This window comes from Artibeus jamaicensis, unplaced genomic scaffold (assembly GCF_021234435.1).
Source record: "Artibeus jamaicensis isolate MK-2021 breed Jamaican fruit bat unplaced genomic scaffold, CSHL_Jam_final contig_603, whole genome shotgun sequence".
NCBI lineage: Eukaryota > Metazoa > Chordata > Mammalia > Chiroptera > Phyllostomidae > Artibeus > Artibeus jamaicensis.
The window spans coordinates 4,779,409-4,790,406 of record NW_026521904.1 but is presented as its reverse complement, the minus strand read 5'-3'; positions in this window follow the sequence as shown (position 1 = coordinate 4,790,406).

Here is a 10,998-nt window from a genome sequence, read left to right as displayed (position 1 = left end):
ACAAACTTATTATTAAAGCTACAACTTTAAAATTAATGCATTTAAAATTAGAAATAAAATATATTTTCATTTTGAAAAATGAAGCATTTAAGAAAAGTAATATAAGTATACCTAGAATATAATATAAGTTACATTACAACAATGGACCAGTACAGCAAGCATTATGTCTCAAATTCTCAGAAATACTTTTAAGTTTTCTTCTATAGTGCTAGGGTGGTTGGGTACTAATAGCAATAATAAAATATTTTATCTAATAAGCTTATCAATGAAGGCATTCTCTCATTTTTACCCAACAGGAATACTTTCTAGTAGGCAAGGCAAATATAACTTTCTTCATCTTACTCATGAAGTAACTGGGCTCAGGAAATTAAGTGACCTTTTCAAGTTGAAATGGTAAGAAATGGCTGGGTCAGAAACAGAAATGAAATTCAGTGTTCTTCCCTGTATAGAACTCTGTATTCACCATCGCCACTATGTACCTCCTGCTGTCACTTACATGTCTTACCAGGTCTTCATCTCTACCAGGCCAGTAACTCACCCTTATTAAGTTCAACAAGGACTCCACCTGCTTATCACTGGTCAGTTTTCAGTCCTTGTTTTACTTGTCTTCTTGGTGATACTCTTTCCTCAAAAATTTTAAAATACTTTTGAGTAGATAATATATGAGGCCTGTCCAGAAGGTATCCAGCCATATACTATGAAAAATAGAAACATTATTGAAGAAGATACAAGATACAAGAAAGATTGTATATAGAAAAATGACCCCTCAGTCCCCTTCAAAGTACGCACCTTGGGACCTCACACAGTTCTCCCAATCTCCATAAGCCCCTTGGTCATATATTCCTGAATGTCACCAATGCTCTGAAATCTTTTCCTTTGCAAAGATGATTTTAGTTTTGGAAAAAAACAGAAATCACAGGGCACCAAATCTGGGTTATAGGGGGCTGAGTCCCTTAGGTGATTTGATGTTTCACCAAAAATCTCTGCACGAGATGTGATGCACGAGTGGGCGTGTTGTTGTGATGAAGCTGCCCATCACCAGTTGCCCATAGCTGCAGCCTTCTGAATCATCAGAATAGTTTCTACAGAGGAATGTTTAAGCTTAACACAAAATTTGATGAAGATTTGTTGCTTTACTTGTTCAGTCATTTTGAGTGCAATGGCCACACTCTACACATACTTACTCAATGGCATCTACTGCCCCCACTGACTAGCACAGTAAAGTTAGCATTGTTCACACATGTGCATTCCAGTCCACTCTTCTTGGCTGCCAGGCAATGTCACACAAACCATTCTCATTATATTAATGATGGCTGGACTTTTTCTGGACAGACCTCTTATGTACATATTAGTCTCTCTTCTACCCCACATAGTTCTCATGCACAGAGACAACCTCGTATCCAGATTATTGTGTATCTTTTCAGAGATATTCTAGGCATATACAAAGATATTTATATATACATATAAAAGAATATATATAAGAGAACATATATATATATATTCTTTTATTTTTTATATAAGAGATAGGTAACATACTAAGGCACAAGTGGCAAACACAAGGCCCATGGGCTGAGTCTGGCCCTCCACCTTGTTTTATCTGGCCTAGCACCTTGTTTCTGCCCAGCAGCAGTGTCAAGTTCATGGCCCCTAGTTAAGGAGTAGTTACATTTATACAGTCCTGAAATTACATTTGGCCCTTTGAAGGCAACCTCAAGGCTTATATGGCCATCGGTGAAAATGAGTTTGACACCCCTGTACTAAAGATACTAATCTAAACTCTAACTTGTTTTACTTAGTCATTTATCTTTAGGAGCCTTTTATATGGTACCTCTTTCTTTTCAACAGCTAAATAGTATGTTATTTTCAGGATGAGCCATAATTTATTTAACCATATCCTTGATAATATATATGTAAGTTGTTTCCAACATTTGCTATTGAATATAATATTGCAGTGTGTGTCCTTGTACATTTATCATTTTGTACATGTCTAAATATACCATGGGATCAATTCCCAGAAGAATTGCTTGGTCAAAAGGTATAGTTACATTTAAAATCTTGGTATTGCCAAGATACTTTCCAAAGAGAATATCCCAATGTATTACACAATATATGAGACTGTCTATTTCCCTATAGTGTCATCAATGTAGTGTGTTATTAAACTCTATGACCTTTTATAATGTGATGGGTTTATCTTTTGAAATCTGAGCAATGATATTGTAATAAAGTTTAAATTTTATATTCTCATATTGTAAGGGATTCTGCATATCTTTTATTTTCCAAGGATAATATGTATTTTATTTTCCATGAAGTGTATTTTTATATCCTTTACTCATTTTTTTACTTATGTCTTCTTTATATTCCTGATTTCTCACCCTTCCAGTTTTCCTGCGGTCAGACTAGCTGCTCCTTCTGTCTTTTATTCTGGGTCTTCCTCCAGTATAGACCTTGAAATGGGAGAATGCCCTGGGGCTTGGTCTCCAGCCTTCTTTTCTATTCATTATCTAGAGATCACCTCCTGTTCCACCTAAGAGCTGCTGCCTTCCAAACTTATACTTTCAACCCCAGTCTTATCCCTAGACTATTTTTCTAATGGCCTGCATAACATCTTTACCTAGCTGTCTCATGGGCATCTCAGATTTAACTTGTCTAAAATATAACTGTGAATTAACCAGCCCCCTTCCTCATAAATTCCTTCCCATTTCTGTAAACAGAATTGCTATTCCACTAGTTGGGCAAGCTAAAACATGAGTCATCCTTGATTTGTCCCTTTGTCTCTCTTCCAATGGGCAATTCATCAGCAGGCCTGCCAGCTCTACCTTTAGAATATATCGACTTGGAAACCTACCAGTTACGATTACTACTGCAACAACTTAGTCCAACCAACACTATGGCTCACCTGGATGACTGCAATAGCTTCCAGTTGTCTTGTCTCCTTACAATTTATTTTCTACACAGTATTAAGAAAGATCTTTTAACAAATCAGATTGTGTCATTTCTCTATTTAAAGTGTCCAGTGACTTCCTATAATACTTAGCAAAAAAAATCCCAAACTTTTGGTTTGGCTTATGTGATTTGGCCTCTGTATAGCTCTGTGATTTCATATTTTGCCATCTTTCCCTCATTCTCCAATTGTTACCAAACTGGCATTCTTCTATTCTTTGAACACACTCAGCTCATTGTTTTCTCAGAGCCTTAGAATTTGCTGTTTCTTTGGTTAGATGGTTCTCCCCTACATTACTGCATGCCTTACTTCCTCTCCCATTTTGGTCTCAAACACCTCCTCAGAGAGATCATTTTATCTGAAGGATCTCCCTTATCACTCTCTTACTTTGCTTTATTTTTGTAACACCAACTATTTTCTGAATTATACTATAATACATGTTTATTTTATTATTGTCCATTTCTCCCAATTTGTTGTACTCTCCTAAAGATCAGGCTTTTGTCTTTGCTCACAGAAGAATCCCTAGCATCTAGAACAGTCCTTGGCTCATGGTAGGTACTCAATAAATATTTATTGTATGGATGCTGGATAATTGCATATTTCAAAGAACTCAGACCAAGTTCCAAAGTATCAAGAATAATGCAGCTTAACATTAAATGTAACTATAATTTTCTTATCTCCTTCCCTCTCCCTTTCTTTCTCAATCTTTGATTTTAAGAGTATATAGTATACTTATTTTATTTTAAGGTATGGTGTATTATTGAGATATACCATAGACCATAAGCTATGGTATATTACTTACTACTAAGACACAGGAAGGGTTTTTTTTTTTTTGTAATACTAAAGTAATCTTTTCAACACTTCAGACTTGCGGTGAGGAGAGCCAGGAACATGTGTTGGAATGAATTTAGATGAGAAGTCTAAGTGTTATTTTCTATGCCACCACTGGTTAAAGTAACCACTGTGACCCAGTTAATCTCACTTCTCTGAAATGTTAACATCTGTAGTTCAAAATTATTAACAACGTACATTAAAAATGATCCAGTCTTCATAAGTGCTTCTTTTGTTCCATGCATAATAGTACCTTGGAGTTAGAAACCAGCATCATTCCCAATTTAAAGATGAGAAAAGAGTAACATAGGGAATCATATTCTTGCCCAGTATTTCACGGCGAGTAAGTGGAAGAGCCAGTCCATCTGTTCAAGCAAAGCCTGAGTGGTTGTAGAATGTCCTGAAAACAAATGAAACCATTCCCATTCTCCACGTCTACCTCTTGTGGCTTTGCCCATTTGTGGAAGTACGATATGTGTTCTCATATAGATCAGAGCAACATCATCATGTGTTCCAGTTTTACTGTGTAACATTGGCAGGAAGCTGAGACAAGCCATTAGGAAGAATGCTTGATCTACAGAGTCTTGGTTGACAATATTCTTACTGTCTGTTAGAGTGGGAGCATTTTGAGGGCCACTCATCCCTGTGGCATATTAATCTCTGTATCTATAGCACTTGGAATAGGGCCATTATACAAGAGGTGTTCAATCAATTTTGGTAGAATGAAGAATAAATGATGTGACTATGGTGGAAGATGACAGGCATCATACTAGAGAGGCTAATGGTTCATTAGCCACAAATTGTTTATTTGCACCTGTGTTTTATTAGGGGCATTTGGTTAGATGATTGGTCCAGGGGCTCAAAGGCTCTGCTTGCTGGCCCACCTTTTACCTTCTGTGGTAGGGCTAATAGACTCTTGTTTTGGTGCAATATTTAATTTGAGTAAGCAGATTTTTGTCTTCTTAGGCCTGTCTTGATAATTTGCCTGATATAGCTGATACTCTCTCGGATGTATCTTACTTTAGACACTTTTCCATGTTTTCAGAATCCTGCCTTTGGTCTCCCAAACTCTGGTTGAATACTTGATATGAGGTAGCAAACCTAACAACGTCTTTTCACAAACCTCTGCTTATGGCCTATTGCCCGATGCCTTAAAACTTGCCCATCATTCCAGTCTTTCTTCCTTCTTGTCGTATCTGCATGGACAAGTCTAGCTTCTTCTGGTTTGGCTTTTTAGTCAGCTTCCCATTGATCCCCTATTCAATTCCTATATTGGGCTGCAGAAATGAGAAAGTCAGCTTGGACCTTATTTTAAAACCTGCAGGTTTTAAAAAACCTGCAGGTAATTTTGGAGGGAACTCTTCATGGAGATGAATATTTTCATCTCCATTTCACAAGTGCCATGGACATTAAGTGCTTTGAACTCCATAGGTTGATTTCTGAACCCCTACAAGAACTTCTGGATGTCCCAGAGCTCACCCTTTTCATTTAACTACCCATGTCAGACAGTGGTCTCTTCCCAACGAAATGGTAATTTTCTTATGAGTAGATATCTTAAGTCTTCTTATGCCAACATCAGTTCCAATATCAGCACCAATTACCATTTTTGAGCACTTACAGTATTGTAGGCACTGTGCTAAGTACTTTATTTATATCGGTTTACTTAGTCTTTACAATAATATTTTAAGAAAAGTGTGAATATTCCCATATCACTGGAGAATAAACTATGACATAATGGAGTTGCAATATGAATCCATGTATGTCCAGTTCTAAATATCTTCTTTAATAAAAAAACAGCCCTGAGTTCAATCAATAACTAATCTTTGACCTTGACTTTAGAAAAATATGTTTAAAAAGCCATTCTGTCTTGCATCCATAAGAATGGATACTACTATTTGAAAAATCTGAAAAAGTAAAAATTACTGGTAAAGATATGGACAAACCGGAAACCAGTGTGCGCTCTTGGAGGGCACGCAAAATGATGCAGCACTGTGGAAAACACTGTGGTGTTTCCTCAAAAAAATTAAAAATAGAAGTACCACATGATTCAGCAATTCCACTTCTGGGTACATACCCAAAAGAATTGAAAGCAGGGTCTCATGGGGATATTTGTCCATCCATGTTCATAACAGCATTATTCACAGTAGCTAAAATGTAAAAGCAGAATGAAGGTTCCCTGATGGGGGAGTAGATAGGCAACATGTGGTAGAAATTTACAATGAAATATTATTCTACCATAAAATGGAAAAAAATTCTAACACATGCTACAATGTGGCTGAATCTTAAGGATACTATTTTAAGTGAAATAAGCCAGTCTTCAAATTCTGTATGATTCCACTTATGTGGAGTATCTAGAGTTGTCCAATTGATAGAAAAAGAAAGAGAATGGTGGTTGCCATGGCTGAAAGGAGGGGAGAAAGGGAAGTTGTAGTTTAATGGGTGTAGAATTTCAGTTTTACATGATGAAAATTCTGGAGGTCTGTTGCACAACAATTGTGAATATACTTAACAATACTGAACTGTACTCTTAAAACAGTTATAATGGTAAATTTTATGTTGTATGTATTTTACTACAACTTACAAAGTAATTCTTATATATGGAGGACAGACTGAAATACTATATAGCAGGCGTGTCAAACTCACTTTCACCAGGGGCCACATCAGCCTCCTGGTTGCCTTCAAAGGTCCAAATGTAATTTTAGGACTGTAGAAATGTAACTACTCCTTAACAGTTAAGTGAGAGCTCAGCACTGCTGCCAGGTAGAAACAAAGTGCCAGGATGAATAAACCAAAATAGAGGGTCAGATTCGGCCCATGGGCCTTGTGTTTGCCACCTGTGCTATATAGTGTTGTGCTATGTCCAACAACACATATGCAGTGTAATTTTGCTATTAAAGATAATAGTTCAAATGATGAGTTGTCGAATCATTACACAATGCAATTGTTCTAAATTCTGGATTTAATATCCTAAGAACCCTGGAAACACCAATCCAAAAGAACCGATGCACTCCAATGTTCAAAGCAGCACAATTTACAATAGCCAAATGCTGGAAGCAATCTAAGTGTCCATCAGTAAATGAATGGATCAAAAACCTGGTACATTTATACAATGTAATTCTATGCAGCAGAAAGAAAGGAGCTCCTACCATTTGCGACAGCATGGGTGCAACTGGAGGGCATTATGCTAAGCGAAATAAGCCAGGTGGTGAAAGACAAATACCATATGATCTCACCTTTAACAGGAACCTAATCAACAAAACAAACAAACAAGGAAAATGTAACCAAAGACACTGAAATAGAGAACAGGCTGACAGTGACCAGAGGGTGAAGGGGAGGGAATTTCAGGGGAAAAGGGTGAAGGGTTTTCAGGAACAATTATAAAGGACACATGGACAATAACAAGGGGGCAGGGTGGAAACAGGGGAGGGAGGTGGGGAGGGCTGGGATGTTGGCCTGGGGTGTGGGGAAAAGCAGAAAACTGTACTTGAATAATAACAAAAATACAAACAAACAAAAACAAAAACCCAGATAATACATATGGGCAATTTTTATAAATATCATCATAAGATTGAGTAGTTTTTAAGAAAAATGTATGAAAACTCTAAACATTTTGTCATGTCTCCAAAGCTTAGTTGGAAGCGTTTTTCCTGGGGACACATATACATACATTACATGCAAGCAGACAAGGCACCATACCACATGCATTATGACCCTTTAACTTGCTTGGTAATTGTGTATTAGTTAATGATCCAGTGCCTTTCCTGTGTGACAAATATGCTTGTCTACCCTTTCTTAGATCTAAAAAATGACATATCCGATGCCAAATTTTCTGGTCAGACTTACCTGCAATAATGTTTAAAGCATATATTTCACTTGAAAAGAATATATACTCTAGTTTATGTAACATACACAGAAGAAAATCTAAAGGTCGCCTTTATGCCAAAGCTTTTTTGGAATATTGAATAGATAACCCCATTCTGTTACTTTCCATTAATGAAAGTTCATCTTGCTTTGGTTTTTAAAATGCCAAAAAGCTTGAAGTGTTTCAATTTTTGTACTGTAAATAGATGTCTGTGGATTTGACAGGAAGCTGGGAAGTTTCCCTGCTCAAAGATGCAGTCCTACTGCGTGTATGTAAAACAAAACCAGTAATGATTCATTGTTTTCTGTTAAGCTTTTCCCTCCTATCGGGACTCTTTTCTGAATTTCAAATACTCCATGAAGGAGTGATATACTAGCTCACACTGTATTATGAAATAATTGACTATTTTTTTCCATGATAGGAGAGACTGGAGGGGAAGAACTGACACAGGACCCATGAAAGAACTAGCTGAGGCTAGCTCTGATCAGGTAAAGCGGAGGCTGTAGAAGATTTTCCCTTCCACCTGAACATATTGCTGAATTCCTGGTCCTTTTGCAAAGTGAGTTTTAGATGTCATGACACCATAAAAGTCCTACAGGAGAATATAGGCAGGAAAATTACAGATATCCCATGCAGCAATTCTTCACCAATACGTCCCCTAGAACAAAGGATATAAAGGGAAGAATAAACAAATGGGACTACATCAAATCAAAAAGCTTCTGCATGGCTAAAGAAAACATCAGCAAAATGAAAAGGGGACTGACAGTATGGGAAAACATATTTGCCAATATTTTGGACAACGGTTTGATCTCCAAAAGATGCAAAAAACCTGACACCAGGGAGACATCAGAAAGACAAACAATCCAATTAAAAAATGGGCAAAGGACTTGAACAGACACTTCTCCAAGGAGGATATACAGAGGGCCCAGAGACACATGAAAGGTTGCTCAGTATCAGTGGGCATCAGAGAGATGCAAACTAAAACCACAATGAGATACCATTTCACACTGGTCAGAATGGTCATTGTAAACAAATGAATGCTGAGAAAATGGCAAAATGAATGATTCCAGTTTCTTGCTGTCCCATTCCACTCTCAAGCCTGGGAGGGACTGGGCCTCATGCATTTAATGATCCTAATTCAGTTGGTCCACTATGCATTTGCATGGGTTTCCACTGGGCATCCTATATTAAATATATTGCTTTCGATAAGTATTTTGCTTTGGAACAATCAATATAGCCAGTACATTGCTTGAGAAGCAAAGAAAGCAAGTTGAGTCAGTGTGTTGCTAGTTAAAATGTTCTGTGTGCCTACTATGTACCAGGAATTTGTTATCTCATTAACTTAAGCATTATTGGAAGTGGTGCAGTGGCTTCTACCCTTGATGGTTTGGCTCAGTAACCCATTTGCTTAAGCATAGCCCTGGTGCAAGAGGCAATGGAGAGCACTGATTAAAAGTGTGGGCTCTAGACTCAGATTACTGAGTTACATAACCTTGTGTGCCTCAGTTTCCCTTTCTGTAAAATGAGGGTAATAACCGTTTCTAACTCATAGGGTTGTTAGAAGGATAGAGAGTTAATACATGTGAAGGTCTTTTTTTTTGTGAAGGTCTTTTTTATAAAATTATATTTTTATTGATTATGCTATTACAGTTTTTTCAATATTTCCCCTTTGCCCCCCATCCAACCAGCACTCCCCACTCTCTCAGGCAATCTTCATACCATGTTCACATCCATGGTCATGCATATAATTTCTTTGGTTGTTCCATTCCCTACACTGTACTCTACATCCTGATGTGTATCCTGTAACTAACCTATTTGTAATTCTTAAACCCCTCACCTCTTCAGCCGTTCCCCCACACCCCACTCTCATCTGGCAACCATCAAAACTCTCTCTGTGACCATGCTTCTGTCTCTGTTATTCTTATTTGCTTAGTTTGTTTTTAGATTTGGCTCTTGATAGATATGTATTTATTGGCATTTTAATATTCATAGTTTTGATCTTCTATTGCTTAAATAAGTCCCTTTAACATTTCATATAATAATGGTTTGGTGATAATGAACTTCTTTGGTTTTTTCTTGTCTGGAAAACTCTTTATCTGCCCTTTGATTCTAAATGATTTCTTTGCTGGGTAAAGCAATCTTGGCTGTAAGATATATGAAGCTCTTAAATGAGTGTTTGGTATATAAAAATCACTTAATAAATGTTACCTGTTATTATTAATGTCATTATTGCTGGAGTCCCTCTAAGTTATCATAAGCAATGTTTCTCCATGGATTTGTGTGGAAATCTCTGCATTTTGCCACCAAATTTAGCCCTTCCCCCATCCTTTAGGCCCCAATCTTACCTATGCATTATTATACATTCTTAAAAATTAAGATTGGCTTTAGGACTGTACATTTAGGCAGAGTTTTAAGTCAAGATCAAATGAGATATTTCTGTCTGTGTGATAGTCATATGCTTATTTTTTATCTTTTTATTTGAATAATGATCCTAAACATCATCGCAATGATAAAATTTGTGTAGCACTTCATGGTGTTAGCATATTTTTATATTCATTATCTCATCTGATACAGCGACACTCCATAAAATGTGCAGATGTGACTTTAATCAATAGAAATTGTAATGCAGAGAAGTTAAATAACTTGCAGAAGGAATCCCCACTAGTGGGTAGTAAATACTGGACTTCCCATAGAGGCTGGTACAGTAGAAGTTGAGGAAAGGTGCAAGAGAAAAGTGTGGTATTAGCCAGAGAGTTTTGAGTTATTGGAATTGTCAGTGTCAGGTCTAGGGCCAATGGTGGGGGTTAAGGAACCCTAAGACTGAAAAAAGTGAAAGTAGATAAGAGGTCAGGAAAGCAGAAAAGGGAAAGAAAAAGCAAATGAAGAAAAGAGGTGGATAGACTGGGAAGAATAAGGAGTGTAAACATCAATTTCCCACAAGTTGCTGATTATTCACATCAGAAAATGGAGGTACCACAATGGCGGGGTCTTTATCAAGGTCCTTAATAGCTCCTCCTGGCACTTAGTGTAGTATTGTTGAGTACCTAATGAATTGTTCTCTCCTGCGCAAAGGACTTTCACTACAGCAGCACCTGCGAGTTTAAATGATGGGAAATGGTTCGTTTGTCCCATTGAGGAGAAAGGAGACCTCCTATGAAGTTAAAGGATTCGATAAAAATGATGGGTGTTCTCTGGGGTGGTTGAAATTAGAGTTCTGTGGTCCGGAAAATAAACCATGCTTCAGTACAGATACATTTATGGAAACATCAATAAACACTGTGATTGAACTGCAGATAGGATCCCATCAGAGAAAACAATTTAAATAGTATACAAAGTTATTTTAAACCCTTATTCAGTTTGCAGG